The following is a 22,302-nucleotide window of genomic DNA, read 5'->3' on the forward strand; positions in this document are numbered from 1 at the left end:
ACTCACCATTGAAACCAAGTGAGAAGAGAATAAAAATTAATGGGGCTTATTAAAAGTCAGGCATACAAACAAAAATAGTCAGTGCTCACAGCTGCTTTCTTACCTAACATTGGGAAAGGATTTCTGTGAGTACTTGCGCTGAGAAGCTAATGCCTGTAATTTTAAGATATTAAGATTTACGATCAAGATGGGTGGCTGACTTAGTTTGGGCCTTAGAACAGGAGCAAGATGACCACCGGCATCAGCAGCAGTAACAGCCTGCTGTGAAGACACGGGCATGTGGCCAGTGCAGAGGGTGGCAGCAGAGAGGGGAGCAACAGATGGGTTGAGGCTGCAGGAGGCACTAACTGAAATTACAACAGGGTGTAGAGGCAGAGGTCCAGTGTCCTTGACCTCTCAGAAGAGCAGTGCCTCTGGAAACTCAGATTGTCATGTCAGTTGATAGCCGGCATCTCCAACCTCCAAAAGGAAGACCAGCTCCCTGTTGAACCCAATGGCCCTGCATTACCAGTGGCTATGAAATTGACCACTGCCCTCACCATTTTGGGTGAATTGTCCCAGATTTGCACTAAGTGCGGTAGCGGGTGGGAAAAACAATGTTTTACTAGCCGGCTGCAATGGCAGCTTTTCACCCCTTATCATCCCAATCCCACCTCATTAATCATGCACTCTTGGGAAATACACTGTTTCGATAGTGGGCGGGCTCTGATTCGCCCGCCATGCCGTCATCTCGCTGCTTCATCACACCGGGCGCTACATTTAAAGTGTAGCTGCATGCACACTTCTCAGTGCTTCCAGCCCAGGACTGCTGCAAAGAAGACATGACCCTGAAAGGCAAGAAGACTGCAGCCCCCTTGTTTAGTGACATGTCCCTTGAGAGCCTTTTGGACACCGTGGGGGCCCACCATGATATCCTGTACCCCCGCTCTGGCCGCAGGAGGGGCAGCAACATTACCCACTCCGGCTTGGTGGGCGATGGCAGTGCTGATCAGTGCCAATTCTGTACAGAAGAGGTTGGCCATCCAATGCAGAAAGAGGATGAATGATCTCACCTGTGTCGCCAGATTAAGGCAACCAGCTCATCTCTCTAAATTCACACACTCAAGCCCATCACATATTCACTGGCATCTCACTCACTGCCAGCTCAAGGGACATCACTACTCATTCTCTCACACACACCCTCACATCTCCACCTGGCCTGATCTGCAATGGAGGCTGCCTCCTCAGCCCCCACCATCTTGAGGCCAGTTGTACAAATCAACTTGTGTCCCCAAACACACCCTGGGATACCCCCTTCTGTAGTACAGCCCTCGTCCTGCAGCATCTTTCCTTGCCTCAGGCCACTTCTTCCCCTTCCCCAAGCAAGCTCTAGCCATGTAGCAATTGAGAGGCGACTCCACCTTATGGCTGGTCTGGTAGATAGAGATCGGCCTCAGAGCCCCCCTAAAAATGATGTGGTGCTGCCTGTGAAGCTTGGTACTGATGACAGCAAGTGATGTGGTGCTGCCTGAAGCAAGGTAGGAAAACAAGCCTTAAAGTGCCTGGCAAAGTGCAGTTCACCTGGTGCATGTTGATTATGTACAGTTGTGAAACACGTTGGCACGTTTTCCTGCCGACATGGGCGGACAATCCAATGTGGGGGTATGATTCCGGGGTGCTGGCCTTATAATGATATGTTGATGTATTACAATGAGATTCCCGACGTCTGACAGTGGGAAACGCGGCCCGCCATTGATGGCAGAGTGGACGATTACGAAATGGTTTCACGATGTGATGAAACCAATTTTTGGCCTTCTTGCCATATTGTCAGCTCAAGCCACCAAACCAGTGGGCACAGAAAATTCCTCCCTTTGTATCTGGTCCTTCCAAGGCACTGCTGGAGACATAGGGCATCTCCCAGTCAGCTGCCAAGCTACCTGACCTCTTTGGACCCGTAAGCAGACTTAAGGATAAGAGGACAAAGTATATCCATTTCAAATTTGGCTGGTGACACTTGTCAGAAATCTGACCAATATTTGTTAGCCGTGGCTTAGTTGGTGGCACTCTTGCCTCTGAGTCAGAAGGTTCCAGGTTCAAGTCCCACTCCAGGTCTTGAGCACAAAAATCAGAGCTGACACTCCTGTACAATATAGAGGGAATACTGCACAGTTGGATGTGTTGCCTTTCAGGTGAGATATTAAACTGAGGTCCCATCTGCCTCCTCAGGTGGATGTGAAAGATCCCATGGCATTATCTTGAAGAAGAGCAAGGGAGTTATCCCTGGTGTCTTGGCCAGTACTTATTCCTCAATCAACAACACTAAAACAGATTATCTGGTTATTATCACATTGCTGTTTGTGAGAGTTTGCTGTGTGAATTTTGGCTGCTTTTTTCTTACATTGCAACACTGAATACACTTCAAAAAGTATTTCATTGACTATAAGGTGCTTTGAGATTTCTAGTGGCCTTGAAAAGCACTATATGGATGCATAACCTTTTTCTCAATGAAGCCCAGCAGCACTACAATGGACAGTACTATCAGGTGTGTGATCAAACAAACCATCAACATGCTGAAGATGCATTTCAGGTGCTTAACTCTGAAGACACCCTTCAGTATGCACCTGCCAGTGTCTCCAGAATGATCAATGGTGTGCTGTGCTCTGCATAATACTGCGCAGTAGTGAGCATTGGAGCTGTTGAAGGAACAAGGCGGTGTAGATCATCTGAGGAGGAATCCAAGTAGTAGAAGAAGGAAGATGAAGAGGAAGAGGAACATGGTGACCCCAACACAGAAGCAGCCACTCACAGTTCTGCCTGAGATGCCAGGGGCTCCCTTATAAGTTAGGTTCAGTTAGTTACATTAGTGGGCTGATACAACAATCATACTCACTGGCCGAACTCCTTATCCCGCACAATCTCAAAGCAGTACTCTAACCAACCAACAATCCCTCCCTCATCCCCCAAATTCATTTCTTCCCATTCATCAAAATGCAACTAAACAGGTGAGTTGCCACCTTGCAACCAAGAATGGACAACATTGGAAAGTGTTGCAAATTAATACATTTTGATTGTACTAAACATTAAAAATTGACCACATTTTGGGCCTGAACCTCCACAGAGTGGTAATCAGGGTTGGACTGCCACTCTGCTCCTTGTCACTTAACTGGAAACTCAGCCAGACTTTCTCACTTGACATTCCAACTCAGTCTGGGTGAGAACTTTATAAAGCAGCAGCCTCCTGAGGCCTTCAGTCGAGGACTGGAGAGTCGGAGGTAAGGTAGTCACACCACCTGTTTTTTACGGTATTAGCTGCCATAAAGCAGGTAAGTTTAAAGGTCCGGCCATTTTCAGAAGCTAGAGAGAAGGTAGGTTTGTAAGGTAAGTGGATAGAATTGAGGGGTGGGGGTATTGGGTGGTTGGGGGGGGGGGTTCATGTAGTCGGTGGGGGGTGGTTGGGTAGCCTGGGAGGGGTTAGGTGGTCACTGGGGACAGAGTTGGTCAGGGAGGGTCGGTTGGGGGGTGTTGGGGCTAGTCAGGGGGTGGGGGTTGGGTGGTCATTGGGGGGGTGGGGTGTCAGGTGGTGAGTGGGGGTTGGGGTCGGGTGGTCAGTTGGATGGGGTTGGCTGGAGGGTCAGTTGGGGATGTGGTCAGTGGGGGGGCTCAGGTGGTCATGGGGACCCCGTGGGCAGTTTGGGGGTGGGAGGAGTCCTGTGGGATATCAAGGGGTTGCAGTGCTATATTTACTCAGGAGTTAGAAGTGGTTTTAATTCTTCTAACTTTTCCTGGCTAACCATTAATGTAAGACAGTCAGAATCATCCGAAGTTTGCGATTTAAATCGTACTTTCAGATAATTCCATTTGCAGGCAATTGCCCAAAAGAAGTTTGAACTTCCCGGGCAATTACCGGGCAATCCGTACTTGGAGACAAGGAGAGCGGATCTGCATGAGAAGGGCAGCGGCGGCGGGAGATAAAAACCAACAGCAGAGAGCCCCTTCAACCTGTTCTACCTGTCAGAGCTGAAGTGCGATGTCAAAGGAAAACAGGTAGGTGATTGGTGGGTAGCTCTTCTGTGTCTCTTTTGATTGACCAAGTGGTTTAAATCAGGAGACGTTATTACAGCTGAAATGTACAGTTAAGAAATTTGCTTTTAAAATATTTAACATCCAGGTTAATTAATTAAATAGAATAGAGATGGCTGGGCAGGCATGTGTTGCAGCTGTAGTATATGGGAGCTGGTGGATGCCAATGTGATCCATGGTGACCACATCTGCAGCAAGTGTTGGCTGCTTGAGCGACTTCGGCTCAGAGTTGATGAGCTGGAGTCCGAACTGTGGACACTGCAACACACCAGGGAGGGGAGAGTTACCTGGACACTGTGTTTCAGGGGACAGTCGCACCCCTAGATTAATTACATCAAATTTGGTCCGTGGTCAGGAACAGGAGGTTGTGACTGCGAGTGAGGCAGGTATGGAGATCCAGAATTTAGCTTTGGAGGAGCCTTAGATAGTGCCCTTGTCGAATAGGTATGAGGTTCTTGCTCCCGGTGTGAAGGAGGATGAGCGAACTGACCACAACACCATGGTACAGAGCGCCATTCAAGTGAGGGAGAAAAGAGAAATGTAGTAGTAATAGGGGATATTATAGTTAGGGGAATAGATACTGTTCTCTGCAGCAAAGACAGAGAGTCCCAAAAGCTGTGTTGCCTACCTGGTGCCGGGGTTAAGGACATCTCTTCTGGAGAGGAAATTGGAGTGGGAGGGAAAGGATCCAGTTGTCGTGGTTCATGTAGGTATCAACGACATAGGTAGGATGAGGAAAGAGATTCTGCTTAGCGACTACAAGCAGAACCAAAAAGGTAATAATCTCTGGATTACTACCTGAGCCATGTGCAAATTGGCATAGGGTAAATAAGATTAGAGAGGTAAATGTGTGGCTCAAAGATTGGTGTGGGAGAAATGGGTTTCAATTCATGGGACACTGGCACCGGTACTGGGGAAGGAGAGAGCTGTTCCATTGGGACGGGCTTCATTTGAACTATGCTGGAACCAGTGTCCTGGCAAATCCTATAACTAGGGTTGTAGATAGGACTTCAAACTAATTAGTTGGGGGGAGAGTTCAATTGAAAGAAGTTTAAAAAATCAAAAAGAAACGAGAGAGCAGAGGTGCAGGGTAGTGAAGAAGCTAATGATAATCAAAGTGTGACAGGAAGAAGTGGAAACTATAAACAGAAAAGTGCAGCAGAAATTAGAACCAGAATGAGTAATAATAGCAAAAAGTCAGAGCTTAAGACTCTTTATCCAAATGCATGCAGGATTTATAACAGGATAGATCAGTTGATGGCATAAATAGAAATAAATGAATATGGCTTGATAGCTATTACAGTGCCTTGGTTGCAGGGTGACCAAGACTGGGAACTCAATATTCAAGGGTATTCAACGTTCTGGAAAAATAGGCCAAAAGGAAAAGGGGATGGGGTAGCTTTGTAAATAAAGGAAGGTATCAGTGCAGTGGTGAGTAGTGATGTAGGTGCGATAGACTGTGATGTGGAATCAGTTTGGGGTGGAAATAAGGAATACCAAGGGGAAGAAGTCACAGGTGGGGGTCGTCTATAGGCCCCCTAAGAGTTGCCTCACTGTAAGACAAAGTATAAATCAGGAAATACTGGAGGTGTGTAAGAAGGGTGCTACAATTGTCATGGGTGATTTTAATCTGCATATTGACTGGACAAATCAGATTGGCAGGGATAGCATGGAAGATGAATTTGCAGAGTGCATCAGGGGTTGTTTCTTAGAGCAATACATTGCAGAACCTACCCGGGAACAGCCTATTTTAGATCTAGTAATGTGTAATGAAGTGGGATTAATAAGAAATATCATAGTTAAGGATCCTCTAGGGGGTAGCAATCACAACATGGTAGAATTTCAAATTCAGATTGAGGGCGAGCAATTCGGGTCTCAAACCAGTGTCCTCAACTTTAATAAACACAATTACAGAGGTATGAAGAAAGAGTTGTCTAAAGCGGCCTGGGAAAATAGACTAAGGGGAAGGCCAGTGGGTGAGCAGTGGCAGACATTTAAGCAGATATTTCAAAACACTCAGCAAAAATTTATCCCGGTCAAAAAGAAGGACCTGATGAGAAGGATGAACCACCTGTGGTTAACACAGGTGGTCAAGGAGAGCATCCAATCAAAAACTAACGCATATAAAGCAGCAGAAACTAATGGTAGGCCAGAGGATTGGGAATTTTTTAGGAACCAGCAGCAAATGACTAAAAAGCTAATAAAGAGGGAGAAAATTGATTATGAAAGTAAATTGGCAAGAAATATAAAAACAAACAGCAAGAGCTTCTATGGGTATATAAAAAGAGAGTGGCTAAAGTGAACGTGGGACCCTTGGAGGATGCAGCTGGAGAATTGACAATGGGGAACAGGGAAATGGCACATAATTTATCTAATGTTTTGCATTGGTCTTCATGGTGGAGGACACTATAAACATCTCAAAGATATCAGATAAGCAAGGAGCAAATGGGAGGAAAGATCTTGTAAAAGTCTCTATCACGAGGGACAAAGTATTTGACAAACTAATGGGACTAAAGGCAGACAAGTTGTCATTATCTGATGGGCTGCATCTAAGGGTTTTAAAGGAAGTGGCTGCAGAGATAGTGGAGGCATATTATTCCAGTCAAAATATTCCAGAACTCACTGGATTCCAGGAGTGTCCCAGTGGATTGGAAAACCACTAAGCAGGGATGGAGACAAAAAGCAGGAAACTATAGGCCAGTCAGCCTAACATCTGTCATAGGGAAAATGCTAGAGTTCATTATTAAGGAAGAAATAGCAGGACATTTAGAAAAGCTTAACACAATCAAACAGGGTCAACATGGTTTTATGAAAGGAAAATCATGTTTGACAAATTTGCTAGAGTTCTTTGAGGGTATATCAAGCAGAGTTGATAAAGGGGAACTGGCAGATGTAGTGTATTTAGATTTCCAGAAGGCATTCGTTAAGGTGCCACATAAAAGGTTATTGCACAAGATAGGAACTCACGGTATTGAGGGTAATATATTAGCATGGATTGGGGATTGGTTAACACACAGAAGACAGAGAGTCGGGATTAATGGGTCTTTTTCAGGTTGGAAAGACGTAACTAGTGGAGTGGCAGAAGGATCAGTTCTCCGGCCTCAATTAGTTGCTATCTATATTAATGACTTGGAGGAGGGGGCAGAGTGTAATGTATCCAAATTTGCTAATGGTAGCAAAATAGGTGGGAGGGCATGTTGTGATGAGGACATAAGGAATCTGCAAGGAGATAGAGATAGGTTGAGTGAGTGGGCAAAAACCTGGCAGATGGAGTTTAATGTAGGAAAGTGTGAAGTCATGCACTTTGGTAGGAAGAATCTAAAGGCAGACTATTATTTAAATGGAGACAGGCTCCAAAAAAGTGCAGCACGGAGGGATCTGGGTGTTCTTGTGCACGAAACACAAAAAGTTAGCATGCAGGTGCAACAAGTAATTAAGAAGGCAAATTGAATTTTGGCCTGTATTGCTAGGGGGTTGGAGTTTAAAAATAGAGAAGTCTTGTTACAATTGTATAGGATGTTGGTGAGGCCGCACCTGGAGTGCTGTGTACAGTATTGGTCCCCTTATTTAAGAAAGGATATGCTGGCATTGGAGGCAGTTCAAAAGAGATTCACCGGGCTGATTTCTGGGATGAAAGGATTGGCTTATAAAGAACGGCTAAACAGATTAGGCCTTTATTCATTAGAGTTTAGAAGAATGAGGGGTGACCTGATTGAAATGTCCAAGATTCTGAGGGGGCTTGACAGGATAGATGTTGAGAGAAGATTTTTCGACTAGTGGGGGAATCTCGAACTAGGGTACATAGTTACAGAATGAGGGGACACTCATTTAAAACTGAGATGCAAAGGTATTTCTCCTCTCAGAGGGCAGTGAATGTCTGGAATTCTCTACCCCAGAGAGTTGCGGAGGCTAAAACACTGAAAGTATTTAAAGAGGAGGGAGGTAGATTTTTGTAATATTGGGGAGTTGAGGGCTATGAGGAGCTGGCATGAAAGAGGAGTTGAGGCTTGGGGCAGGTCAGCCATGATCTTATTGAATAGCAGGGCAGGCTTGAGGGGCTGAATGGCCTACTCCTGCTGCTATTTTTTATGTTCTTAGAGGGTGGGGGGGGGGAGCAGTTCCCCAGTGCACCTTTAGGGTACCCCCCAGTTACGATGCCCAGAAGTTACAGGCCATTATTTTCTTATATATATTCATGTGCATACCAATAGGCAATTACAAGGCTTTAGGCTTCGATGTGGTAAAGCCTATGCCATTTCAGTAGATGTAGAGGCAGGCTGCTCATATTGCTGCTCTGACTCTGGAGATGCTCTTGATCAGTGTCCTCTGGGTTTTGGAATCTGTAAGGGCCCCACTAATAAAGACTGTTCCACCTGCATCTGTGCAGGACCAGACTCAGCCACTGGAGAGGAGGCAGCATATTGGCTACTGATTGATGGGGGCTGGGAAGTGGGAGTACTTTGAGTGGAGTCCCCACATCCTTGTCCTCTTTGATCTCTCATTGTCCAGCTGCACTTCACTAACACGCTGGAGAGAAGCTTGGTGCAGATCAGTGAACAAACCGTAAGCCAAGTCACCGAACATGTTGGCATTCGGAGTCAACATGGTCTTGATCAAGGCCTGCGTGGACTCTATTGATTGTTATGATCGATGTCCCACAGAGTTGACCTCTCTCTCTATTCTGCATGCAATGATAAACAGTGTACATGGAAAGCCTGCCAGTATGTTGCAGATTTTCTGTTGCCCCTCAATGGTTATGCTTTTTACCAATAACCCTGGGGCTATAGCATCTGCATGAAGCTGAGCAGAGCTTGCTTAAAACTGTGTCCTCTGGTACAGTCTCTCCACAGTGATTCCTGTCACCACCATTTGCTTTTGCTAACTTGTGAACCAGGTGAAAACCCAACCACCTGTATAAGTAGACCCCACAAAGTGTGCAAATCTGCCCTGGTACACAATAAGCATAGGCCCTGTGATGATGCACCCTCAGGCTAAATCAGCTCCCCAGACTTCATCATCCGGGAGGTCCATCAACTGCTGCTGTACATATGTAGGCCCTGGCAGAGATAAAAGATGTGTGTTTGTTCTGGCAAGCTGAGAATGTTGCAACTTATCATGATTAAGATGAGTATATTTCATTCTCTGTTGAAATCAAGTCAATGTGGCTCAATGTTATATGATTTGTACGTTACTAATCTTTAATTCTGTCCCCAGATAGTTAGGAAGTCCCAATCTCCCCATCTCTGATGGTCAGGAACACAGAAACACCACTGATTTCCAATATTTCTTCCTCTGCAGTTGTCAAATGTAAAATTTGTGAAGGACCACCTCAAGTTCTCTTCCTCTATGTGTTCACCTGATGGCTGCTGTGCACTTGGTGAAGGTGGCTATCAGGGAGAAGCATCAAATGACATGAGGATCAGGGGAGTGACAGTGGTGGTTACATATGAACAGACGAACATAAAAATTAGGAGCAGGTGTAGGCCGCTCGGCTCCTTGAGCTTGCTTTGCCATTCAATAAGATCACGGCTGATCTAATTTTAACCTGAACTCCATATCCCCACCTACTCCCAGTAACCTTTCACCCCCTTGTTGATCAAGAATCTATCTAGCTCTGCCTTAAATATATTTAAAGATTCTGTTTCCACCACCTTTTGAGGAAGAGAGTTCCAAAGACTCACCACCCTCTGAGAGAAAAAATTTCTCCTCATCTCTGTCTTAAATGGGTGACCCCTTATTTTTAAACAGTGACCCCTAGTTCCAGATTCTCCCATTAGAGGAAACATCCTTTCCACATCCACCATGTCATTGCCCCTCAGGATCTTATATAGTCCTAGGGGAAAATTTTCTGTTCAGCATTTGGGAGGGCGTGCCCTGGACGCCAATGCATAAAATGACGCGCGGTAACGTCGGGCGTGCGTCCCGATGTCACCACACTTCATTCCAATCTTCTGTTCAGCAGGTGCGCACCGGAGTCGGCTGTGCGCCCGCCGAACTGTCAAAGGCCTGTTAAGGCCATTAATAAACCAATTAAAGATATTGACAGGGCTGCCCGTCCAGGAAAAGAGCCCAAGCGGCCTTCGCATTTCTCATGAAACCTCATCCATGGACAGGATGAGGTTTCATGAACGGTTTATTACATTAAAAAATATTTTTTGAACATTTCAAAAACATGTCCCAGCTCATGTGACGCTGTCACATGAGCGGACATGTATAAATGATTTTTTACCTTCTTTATTTAAAATTATTATTATGAAATTAATCTCCCTGAGCACAGGCCCCAACTCTCCCTCCTCCTCCCGCCCGCACAGGTAGCACTGAGCACTACTGGGCGCGTGCCATGCTGGGTGGGCCTTAATTGGCCCGCCCACGTAAAATGGCAGTGAGCAGCTGATTGTGGGCGACGATCGGCTCTGCGCCCACCCACGCCAGCTCCCAACCGGCCCGCCCGACAGGGAGAAAATTCTCCCCATAGAGTCAAAGAGTTTTACTGCACGGAAAAAGGCCCTTCGGCCCCTCATGTCTGCACCGGTCACCAAGCACCTAGCTACTCTAATCCTATTTTCCAGCACTTGGCCCATAGCCCTGTATGCTATGGCGTTTCAAATGTTCACCTAAATACTTCTTAAATGTTGTGAGGGTTCCCGCCTCGACTACCCTTTCAGGCAGTGAGTTCCAGATATCCCCAACCTTTGTGTGAAAAAATCTTTCCTCAAATCTCCTCGAAACCTCCTGCCCCTTACTGTAAATCTATGCCCCCTGGTTGTTGACCCCTCCACAAAGGGGAAAAGTATTTTCCTATCTACCCTATCGATGCACCTCATAATTTTGCATACCTCAATCAGGTCCCCCCTCAGCCTTCTCTGCTGTAAGGAAAACAACCCAGCCTATCCAGTCTCTCTTCATAGCTGAAACGCTCCAGCCCAGGAAACATCCTGGTGAATCTCCTCTGCGCCCTCTCCAGTGCAATCACATCCTTCCTATAATGTGGTGACCAGAACTGCATGCAATATTCCAGATGTTACCTAACTAACGCTTTACACAGCTCCAGCATAACCTCCCTGCTCTTGTATTCAATGCCTCGACTAGTAAAGGCAAGTATCCCAAATGCCTTCTTAACCACCTTATCTACCTGTTCTGCTGCCTTCAAGGGTCTATGGACATGCACACCAAGGTCCCTCTGATCCTCTGTACTTTGTAGGGTCCTACCATTCATCATGTACTCCCTTGCCTTGTTAGTTCTCCTAACATGCATCACCTCACACTTTTCAGGATTAAATTCCATTTGCCTGCCCATCTGACCAGCCCATCTATATCGTCCTGTAGTCTAAGACTTTCCTCCTCACTATTTATCACACCGCCAATTTTCATGTCATCTGCGAACTTACTGATCATACTTCCTACGTTCATGTCTAGATCATTAATGTACAGTACAAGCAGCAAGGGACCCAGCACCAAGCCCTGCAGTACACCACTGGACACAGGCTTCCAGTCACAAAAACAACATTCGACCATCACCCTCTGCCTCCTGCCACTAAGTCAATTTTGGATCCAATTTGCCAAATTGCCCTGGATCCCATGGGCTTTTACCTTCTTGACCAGTCTCCCATGTGAGACTTTGTCAGAAGCCCTACTGAAGTCTATGTAGACTACATCAGCTGCACTACCCTCATCTACAAACCTAGTCATCACCTTGGAAAATTCAATCACATTTGTTAGACATGATCTCCCCCTGACAAAGCCATGCTGACTATATATGATTAACCCTTACCTCTCCAAGTCGAGGTTAATTCTGTCCCGCAGAATTTTTTCCAAAAGTTTCCCTACCACTGATGTTAGGCTCACTGGCCTATAGTTTCCTGGCTTATCCCTACCACCCTTCTTGAATAAGGGTACCACATTAGCTGTCCTCTAGTCCTCTGGCACATTTATTGTGGCCAGAGAGGATTTGAAAATTAATGTCAGAGCCCCTGCAATCTCCTCCCTTGCCTCCCACAGCAGCCTGGGATACATCTCATCTGGGCCTGAGGATTTATCCACTTTTAAGCCTGCTAAAACCTTTAATACCTCCTCCCTCTCAATGCTAATTTGTTCAAGTATATCACAGTCCCCCTCCCTGATTTACATACCTACACCGTCCTTCTCTATAGTGAATACAGGTGCAAAGTAATCATTTGAAACCTCACCTACTACTTCCGTTCCTCACACAGATTGCCACTTTGGTCCCTAATGGGCCCTACTCTTTCCTTGGTTATCCTCTTGCCCCGAATATACTTATAAAACACCTTTCAATTTTTCTTTATTTTACCCACCAGTGTTTCTTCATGCCCTCTTCGCTCTAATAATTTCTTTTTAAAGTAATTTCCTACACTTCCTATACTCCTCTAGGGCTTCCGCTGTTTTGAGCCCTCGGTATCTACCATAAGCTTCCCTTTTTTTCCTTATCCAATCCTGTATATTCTTCAACATCCAGGGTTCTTTGGACTTGTTGGTCCCACCCTTCACCTTTATGGGAACATTTGGCCCTGTACTCTCACTATTTCCTTTTTGAATGACTCCCACTGCTCTGAAGTAGATTTTCCTACAAATAGCTTCTCCCAGTCCATTTTGGTCAGATCCTGTCTTATCATATTAAAATCGGCCTTCCCCCAATTCAGAACCTTTATTTCTGATCCATCTTTGTCCTTTTCCATAACTACCTTAAATCTTACTGAGTTATGGTCACTATCACCGAAATGCTCCCCCACTGACACTTCTACCACTTGCCCAGCTTTGTTCCCTAAAACTAGGGCCAGCATTGCCCCCTCTCTTGCAAGACGTTCTATGTGCTGGCTTAAAAAGCTCTCCTGGATACATTTTAAGAATTCCTCCCCCTCTAAGCCTTTCACACTTTGTCTATCCCAGTTAATATTGGGGAAGTTGAAATCCCCTATTATTATTACCCTATTATTTTTACACTTCTCTGAGGTTTGCCTATATATCTGCCCTTCTAGCTCTCCCTGACTGTTTGGGGGTCTATAGTACATTCCCAGCAATGGGATTGCCCCCTTTTTATTTTTTAAGTTTTACCCATATGCCGTCTTTTGAGGAACCTTCTAAGATATCATCCCTCTTTGTTGCAGTAATTGACTCCTTGATCAGTATTGTGATACCATCTCCTCTTTACATGCCCCTACCCCCCCAACTGCCTCACCTGAAGATTCTATGCCCCAGAATATTGAGCTGCCAGTCCTGCCCCTCCCTCAACCGTGTCTCCATGAAAGCAATGATATCATATCTCCATGTGTTAATCAATACCTTCAATTCATCTGCTTTACGCATAAGGCTCCTTGCATTAAAATAAATGCCGTCCAGCTTTGCCATGCTCCCTTGTGCCTTAACTTGACTATATACGCTCTGCCTTTCAGACTGACTTGACTTTTCTTCTATACTTGTTTGTTTATTATACCTCCACTCCGTATCCCATCCCCCTGACAAATTAGTTTAAACCCCCACCAACGGCACTAGCAAACCACCTGCAAGGATGTTGGCCCCATTCCGGTTTAGGTGCAACCCGTCAGACTTGTACAGATCCCACCTTCACCAGAAACAGACCCAGTGATCCAGGAATCTAAAGCCCTCCCTCCTGCACCAACCCTTCAGCCACGCATTCATCTACTCTATCCACATATTCCTACACTCACTAGCATGTGGCACCAGGAGTAATCCAGAGATTATAACCTTTGAGGTCCTGCTTTTCAATTTGCTACCTAGTTCTTTAAATTCTTGTTGCAGGACCTCATCCTTCTTTCTACCTATGTCGTTGGTACCAATGTGAACCACGACCTCTGAATGTTCACCCTCCCCCTTCAGAATGCCCTGCATCCATTCAGTGGCATCCTTGACCCTGGCCCCAGGGAGGTAATGCACCTCCTGGAGTCACGTCTGCGGCTGCAGAAATGCCTGTCTGTACCACTCACTTTTGAATCCCCTATCATTATTGCTCTTCCTTTCTTTCTCTTCCCCCTTCTGCAGCTGGGCTCTGGCTACACTCCCCAGAGAAACTGTCACTCTCACCATTTTCCAACAAAGAAAAACTTCTTGAGTGAGATGCGCTCTGGGGCTTTCCTGACTACCTGCCTGCCTCCCTCCTTCTGACTGATGGTCACCCATTCCTTCTCTGACTGCGCTTCCTTAAGCTGCGGGTTGACCACGTCTAAAAACTTTATGTTTCAATCAAGTTGGATGGATAGATGGGAATGTGAGAAAGTTCATAGAGAATGATGGGTGTGTTTGCAAGGTTAGATGGTGTGAGGAGTGACATGTTGAAATAGGCTTTACTGGGTAGCGTGAGGTAGGAGGATGATATATGTAACAGAGTGTAGGTGAATGTGCAATGTACTCAACTATCCTGATCCAGTTAGGTCATTTAAGTTCTTCCTGCACTACAGCCTGGAAGGTAACACAATGTTTCTGCTGCTGCCTCCCTGGGCCACCTCCATCCAGGCCCTATTTTTTGGCAGCAATCGTCTTCCTCCTGTTGGGGAAGACCAACAAGCGCTCAATGCCCCCAACAGCATTGTTGTAGTAAAGTCTGTGAGCCATCTTCAACAATTGGTGTCTCTATGCCAGAACTCCCAATCCTCCAAATTCCGTCTTTGAATTAACTCTTCAAATACTCGAGATTGTGTCATGCATGTCTGTACATGCCATGGCTGTGCATTCAATGACACACCTAAAAGTCATTTTATTATCATGTGGCTACAATAAAATGCCACGGACAGATGCACTGAAAGTTTTCCTCGGTTCCTCACTTAATATTGTATCTCGCTGTCATCTACAGCCCCTCACCATTATACCTCCACTCTGAATACATCTCCAAATTATTATTGGGCCAAAATTTCAGCACTCTACTTGACCATAAAGGGCACTGCAGCAAATTTGCTTTCATGTGACATCCAAACAATTTACGGCAGTTTCCCTGGGTAAGATTTCCCTGGTAAGATTTCCCTTTCATAAATCCATGTTGACTTTGTCTAATAATGTTGATATTTTCTAAGGGCAGAATTTTACGGTCCCGTTTTGGTGGGGACGGGGTCGTAAAATGTGGCGAGTCATTATAAACCCATTGACGACAGCGAGAACGTAATATCCCGCTGCTGTAAAATTCCGCCCTAAGTGTTCAGTTATCACATCCTTTATAATAGACTCCAGCATTTTCCCTACTACTGATGTCAGGCTAACCGGTCTGTAATTTGTCGTTTTCTCCCCCTCTCCTTTTTTAAATAGTGGGGTTATGTTTGCCACCCTTCAATCTGCCAGGGCTGTTCCAGAATCTTCAGAATTTTGGAAGATGACAACCAACGCATCCATTATTTCCATGGCCACCTCCTTTAGTACCATGGGGATTCACTGGCTTTCAGTCCCATTAATTTCTCCAGCACTGTTGTTTTAGTAATACTAATTTCCTTCAATTCCTCCTTCTCACTAGACCCTTGGTTCCCTAGCATTTCTGTGAAGACAGAACTAACGTAGTTGTTTAATTGCTCTGCCATTTCCTTGTTCTCCATTATAAGTTCTCCTGTTTCGGACTGTAAGGGGCTTACATTTGTCTTTTTCTTTTTACATACTTATGGAAACTTTCACATTCCACTTTTATGTTCCTTACAAGTTTACTCTCATACTCCATTTTTCCACTCTTAATCAATCTCTTGGTCCTCCTTTGCTGAATTCTAAACTGCTCCCAATCCTAGCAACTTTGTATGACTCCTCTTTGGATCTAAAACTATCCTTAATTACTTTTGACAAGGTGTTTACTAAAACCCGCTTTCACAGCCATATTTCCTTCCTCAGTGACTGTCACCGTCTCTGACTTACCGCACGTGGATTTCAACTGAAGTTCCAACCCTCATGTTTCGAACCCACCCAGGATTACAGGTATCTCCGGGACATACAACACTCCTCGGACTGCTGTTCTCGTCGCATTCAGAGATCCACACTCAGTGCCATGCGCCGCCACATTAACACACTTGACCTCTCCCTCCAGCAGCACCGCCGCACCCTTTTTCGAAGATGCGCGTGCCCCCAGTTTCATTTTATTCTTTGCCTCATCCGACACCTCAACAAGAAACTTTGTCTTTTTCTTTCAGATGCAAAGGAACGCAAGCTCCAACAACTCATCGACACCAACACCCATCCAGGACCCTCCACCCATGCCTGTCCCTCTGTCCCCGTCCTGTCTTCCAATCCCAGACCCGGCCGTGTATTCACTATACCCCCTGACCTTCCCCTCTCCGATGCTGAATGTTCAGTGCTCAGCAAAGGACTTAGTTTCATGCCCTTACGCCCTCATCCCAATGAATTTCGGGCTCGGCACGATGCTGAACTCTTCTTCCGCTGCCTTTGTCTCCATGCTCACTTCTTTGGGCAGGAATCCTCTCCCCGTTCAACGGATCTTTTTACCCACCTCCAATATTCTCCCTCCACATGGACCCCTCCCTCTGGATTCTTACCTTCTCTTGATCTTTTCATTGAAAACTGTCGGCGTGACATTAGTTTTCTCAATTTCTCTGCTCCTCTCACCCACTCTAATCTGTCTCTCTCTAAACTTGCTGCATTCCGTTCTCTCAGGTCCAACCCTGACATTGTCATCAAACCTGCTGACAAGGGTGGTGCTGTTGTTGTCTGGCGCACTGACCTCTACCTCACAGAGGTTGAGCGTCAACTCGCAGACACTTCCTCCTACCTCCCCCTGGACCATGACCCCACCACTGAACATCAAGCCATTGTTTCCAGGACTGTTACTGACCTCATCTCCTCTGGAGATCTTCCTTCCACAGCTTCCAACCTGATAGTCACCCAACCTTGGACGGCCCGCTTCTACCTCCTACCCAAAATCCACAAACAGGACTGTCCCGGCAGACCGAACATGTCAGCCTGTTCCTGCCCCACGGAACTCATTTCTTGCTATCTTGACTCCATTCTCTCTCCCCTTGTCCAGTCTCTTCCCACCTATATCCGTGATTCCTCATTTCAACAAGTTCCAGTTCCCTGGCCCCAACCGCCTCCTCTTCACCATGGACCTCCAATCCCTCTACACCTCCATCCCCTACCGGGATGGTCTGATGGCTCTCCGCTTCTTCCTCGAACAGAGGCCCGAACAATTCCCATCCACCACTACTCTCCTCCGTCTGGCTGAACTTGTTCTCACACTGAACAATTTCTCCTTAAACTCCTCTCACTTCCTCCAAATAAAAGGTGTGGCTATGGGTACCCGCATGGGCCCCAGCTATGCCTGTCACTTCATGGGGTATGTGGAACATTCCTTGTTCCAGTCCTACTCCGGCCCCCTCCCATAACTCTTTCTCCGGTACATCAATGATTACTTCGGTGCTGCTTCACGCTCTTGTCTGGACCTGGAAAAATTTATTAATTTTGCTTCCAATTTCCACCCTTCCATCATTTTCACATGGTCCATCTCTGACACTTCCCTTCCCTTCCTTGACCTCTCTGTCTCAATTTCTGATGATAGACTGTCCACCAATATCCATTACAAGCATACCGACTCCCACAGCTACCTCAACTACAACTCCTCACACCCCGCTTCCTGTAAGGACTCCATCCCATTCTCTCAGTTCCTTCGCCTCCATCGCATCTGTTCTGATGATGCCACTTTCAAAAACAGTTCCTCTGACATGTCCTCCTTCTTCCTTAACCGAGGTTTTCCACCCACGGTGGTTGACGGGACCTCACCGTATCCGGCCCATCTCCCGCGCATCCGCTCTCACACCTTCCTCTCCCTCCTTGAAACATGATAGGGTCCCCCTTGTCCTCACTTATCACCCCACTAGCCTCCGCTTTCAAAGAACATCCTCCGCCATTTCCGCCAACTCCAGCATGATGCCACCACCAAACACATCTTCCCTTCACCCCCCCTGGTGGCATTCCGCAGGGATCGTTCCCTCCGGGACACCCTGGTCCACTCCTCCATCACCCCCTACACCTCAAGCCCCTCCCACGGCACCTTCCCATGCAACCGCAGAAGGTGTAACACCTGCCCCTTTGCTTCCCCTCTCCTCACCGTCCAAGGGCCCAAGCACTCCTTTCAAGTGAAGCAGCATTTCACTTGCACTTCCCTCAATTTAGTCTACTGCATTCGTTGCTCCCAATGCGGTTTCCTCTACATTGGAGAGACCAAACGCAGACTGGGTGACCGCTTTGCAGAACACCTTCGGTCTGTCCGCAAGCATTACCCAGACCTCCCTGTCGCTTGCCATTTCAACACTATACCCTGCTCTCATGCCCACATGTCCGTCCTTGGCCTGCTGCATTTTTCTAGTGAAGCTCAATGCAAACTGGAGGAACAGCACCTCACCTTCCGACTAGGCACTTTACAGCCTTCCGGTCTGAATAACGAGTTCAACAATTTTAGATCATGAGCTCTCTCCTCCATCCCCACCCCCTTTCCAATTCCCCCCCCCACTTTTTTTTCCAATAATTTATATAGATTTTTCTTTTCCCACCTATTTCCATTATTTTTAAATGTATTTCCATCCATTGTTTTATCTCTACCTTTTGCCTTTTTCGATTCCTTCACCCCACCCCACTCCCACTAGGACTATCTGTACCTTAACAAAAACAGAATTACCTGGAAAAACTCAGCAGGTCTGGCAGCATCGGTGGAGAAGAAATCAGTTAATGTTTCGAGCCTTCGAGCCTTCGGCAGAACTGAAGCATAGTTAGGAGAGGGGTGAAATATAAGCTGGTTTAAGGTGGGGGGGGGGCGGCGGGGGGGAGAGAGAGAAGTTGAGGGTGTGGTGATTGTGGAGATAAGCAGTGATAGGAGCAGATAATCAAAAGATGTCACAGACAAAAGGATCAAAGAGGTGTTGAAGGTGGTGATATTTGTCTAAGAAAAGTGCTAATTAAGAATGGAAGACAGGATACTCAAAGTACAGCTCTAGTTGGGGTGGGGTGGAAAAGACTAACAAGGTTTTAGTTTTAGATTTAAAAATAATGGAAATAGGTGGGGAAAGAAGAATCTATATAAATTATTGAAAAAAAAGGAGGGGGGGAGAAACGGGGTGGGGATGGGGGGAGGGGGAGTTTAAGATCTAAAGTTGTTGAATTCAATATTCAGCCCGGAAGGCTGTAAAGTGCCTAGTCGGAAGATGAGGTGCTGTTCCTCCAGTTTGCGTTGGGCTTCACTGGAACAATGCAGCAAGCCGAGGACAGACGTGTGGGCAAGAGAGCAGGTCGGAGTGTTAAAATGGCAAGCGACAGGGAGGTTTGAGTCTTTCTTGCGGACAGACCGCAGGTGTTCTGCAAAACGGTCGCCCAGATTGCGTTTGGTCTCTCCAATGTAGAGGAGACCGCATTGGGAGCAACGAATGCAGTAGACTAAGTTAGGGGAAATGCAAGTGAAATGCTGCTTCACTTGAAAGGAGTGTTTGGGCCCTTGGACGGTGAGGAGAGAGGAAGTGAAGGGACAGGTGTTGCATCTTCTGCGTGGGCATGGGGAGGTGCCATAGGTGGGGGTTGAGGAGTAGGGGGTGATGGAGGAGTGGACCAGGGTGTCCCGGAGGGAACGATCCCTACGGAATGCCGTCAGGGGGGGTGAAGGGAATATGTGTTTGGTGGTGGCATCATGCTGGAGTTGGCGGAAATGGCGGAGGATGATCCTTTGAATGCGGAGGCTGGTGGGGTGATAAGTGAGGACAAGGGGGACCCTATCATGTTTCTGGGAAGGAGGAGAAGGCGTGAGGGAGGATGCGCGGGATATGGGCTGGACAAGATTGAGGGCCCTGTCAACGACCGTGGATGGAAAACCTCGGTTAAGGAAGAAGGAGGACATGTCAGAGGAGCTGTTTTTGAAGGTAGCGTCATCAGAACAGATGCGACGCGCATCTTTAAAAAAAAATAAAGACATTGAAAATTAATGAAACATGTCCCCTCATGTGACTGTGTCAGATGAGATGGGACATGCTGTTATTTTCAAAGTAAAGTTTTTATTTAATTTGTATTAGCTTTAGGAAACCTCATCCCACTTGTGGATGAGGTTTACTAAAAACTATAAAGGCCACTTGGCCTTTTCGCCTGCCCGCCAACCATTAGGTTGAACAGGCAGCATAAATTTCAATTTAATGTGCTTATTAATGGCCTTAATAGGACTTTCAATTATCGGGGGGCGTGCAGCTGACTCTGGCGCGCGCGCCAAACGAAGTACCGTGCGAGTGCGCAATGATGTCAGGACGCATGCCCGATGTCATCATGTGTCATATTACGTTCGTGCGTGTCGTGCATGTCCCACATGCCAAAGGTAAAATTCTGGCCCTGGAGTTCAACTCTTTTGTCCATGTTTGAACCAAGGCTGTAATGAGATCAGGAGCTGAGCAGCCCTGGCAGAGCCCATCGGTGAGCAGGTTATTGCTAAGCAAGGGCCGCTTGATAGCACTGTCGATGACCCCATCAATTACTTTATTGATGATAGAGAGAGACTGATGGGGCGGTAATTGGCCAGGTTGGATTTGTCCTGCTTTTTGTGTACAGGACATACCTGACCAATTTCCCACATAGCCGGGTAGATGCCAGTGTTGTAGCTGTACTGGAACAGCTTGGCTAGGGGCGTGGCAAGTTCTGGAGCACAAGTCTACAATGCTATTGCCAGAATGTTGTCAGGCCCCATTGCCTTTGCAGTATCTAGAGCCTTCAACCATTTCTTAATATCATGTGGAGTGAATTGAATTGGCTGAAGACTGGCATTTGTGATACTGGGGACCTCCAGAGGAGGCCAAGATGGATCATCTACTTGGCACTTCTGGCTGAAGATTGTAGCAAATGCTTCAGCCTTATCTTTTGCACTGATATGCTGGGCTCCTCCATCATTGAGGATAGGGATATTTGTGGAGCCTCCTCTTTCAGTGAGTTGTTTAATTGTCCACCACAATTCATGACTGGATGTGGCAGGACTGCAGAGCTTAGATCTGATCCGTTGGTTGTGGGATCGCTTAGCTCTGTCTATCATTTGCTACTTACGCTATTTGGCATATATGTAGTCCTGTGATATAGCTTCACCAGGTTGACACCTCATTTTTTGGTCTGCCTGGCGCTGCTTCTGGTGTGCCCTCCTGCACTCTTCATTGAACCAGAGTTGATCCCCTGTCTTGATGGTAATGGTAGAGTGGGGGATATGCCAGGCCATGAGATTACATATTGTGTTCGAATGCAATTCTGCTGCTGCTGATGGCCCACAGAGCCTCATGGATGCCCAGCCTTGAGTCGCTAGATCTGCTCAAAACCTATCCCATTTAGCCTGGTGGTAGTGCCATACAACACAATGGAGTGTATCCTCAAGGTGAAGGTGGGACTTCGTCTCCACAATGACTGTGCAGTGTTCACTCCTACTGATACTGACATGGACAGTTACATCTGCGGCAGACAGGTTGGTGAGGATGAGGTCAAGCGTGTTTTTCCCTCTTGTTGGTTCCCTCACCACCTGCCACAGACCCAGTCTAGCAGCTATGTCCTTTAGGACTCAGCCAGTTCAGTCAGTAGTGGTGCTACCAAGCCACTCTTGGTGATGGACATTGGAGTCCTCCACCCAGGGTACGTTCTGTGCCCTTGCCACCCTCAGTGCTTCCTCCAAGTGGTGTACAACGTGGAGGGGCACTGATTGATCAGCTGAGGGAGGGAGGTACGTGGTAATCAGCAGGAAGTTTCCTTGCCCAAGTTTGACCTGATGCCATGAGACTTCATGTGGTCTGGAGTCAATGTTGAGGACTCCCGGGGCAACTCCCTCCCAACTGTATACCACTGTGCCATCATCCCTGCTGGTTCTGACATGCTGGTGGGACATACCCAGGGATGTTGATGGTGGTGTCTGGGACATTATCTGTAACATATGATTCTGTGAATATGTCTATGTCAGGCTGTTGCTTGTCTAGTCTATAAGGCAGCTCTCCAATTTTGGATCTAGCCCCCAGATGTTAGTAAGGCGGATTTTGCAGGATTGACAGGGCTGAGTTTGCCATTGTTGTTTCCAATGCCTAGGTCGATGCCAGGTGGTCCATCAGGTTTCATTCCCTTTTTGAGACTTTGTAACGGTTTTGATACAACTGAGTGGCTTGCTAGGCCATTTCAGGGGGCATTTAAGAGTCTACCACATTGGGAGTGGAGGTCACAATCAGATAAGCCATGATCTTATTGAATGGTGGAGAAGGCTCAAAGGGCCTAGAGGCCTACTCCTGCTCCTAACTCATATGTTCA

This window comes from Cetorhinus maximus, chromosome 14 (genome assembly GCF_964194155.1).
Source record: "Cetorhinus maximus chromosome 14, sCetMax3.hap1.1, whole genome shotgun sequence".
NCBI classification, from domain to species: domain Eukaryota; kingdom Metazoa; phylum Chordata; class Chondrichthyes; order Lamniformes; family Cetorhinidae; genus Cetorhinus; species Cetorhinus maximus.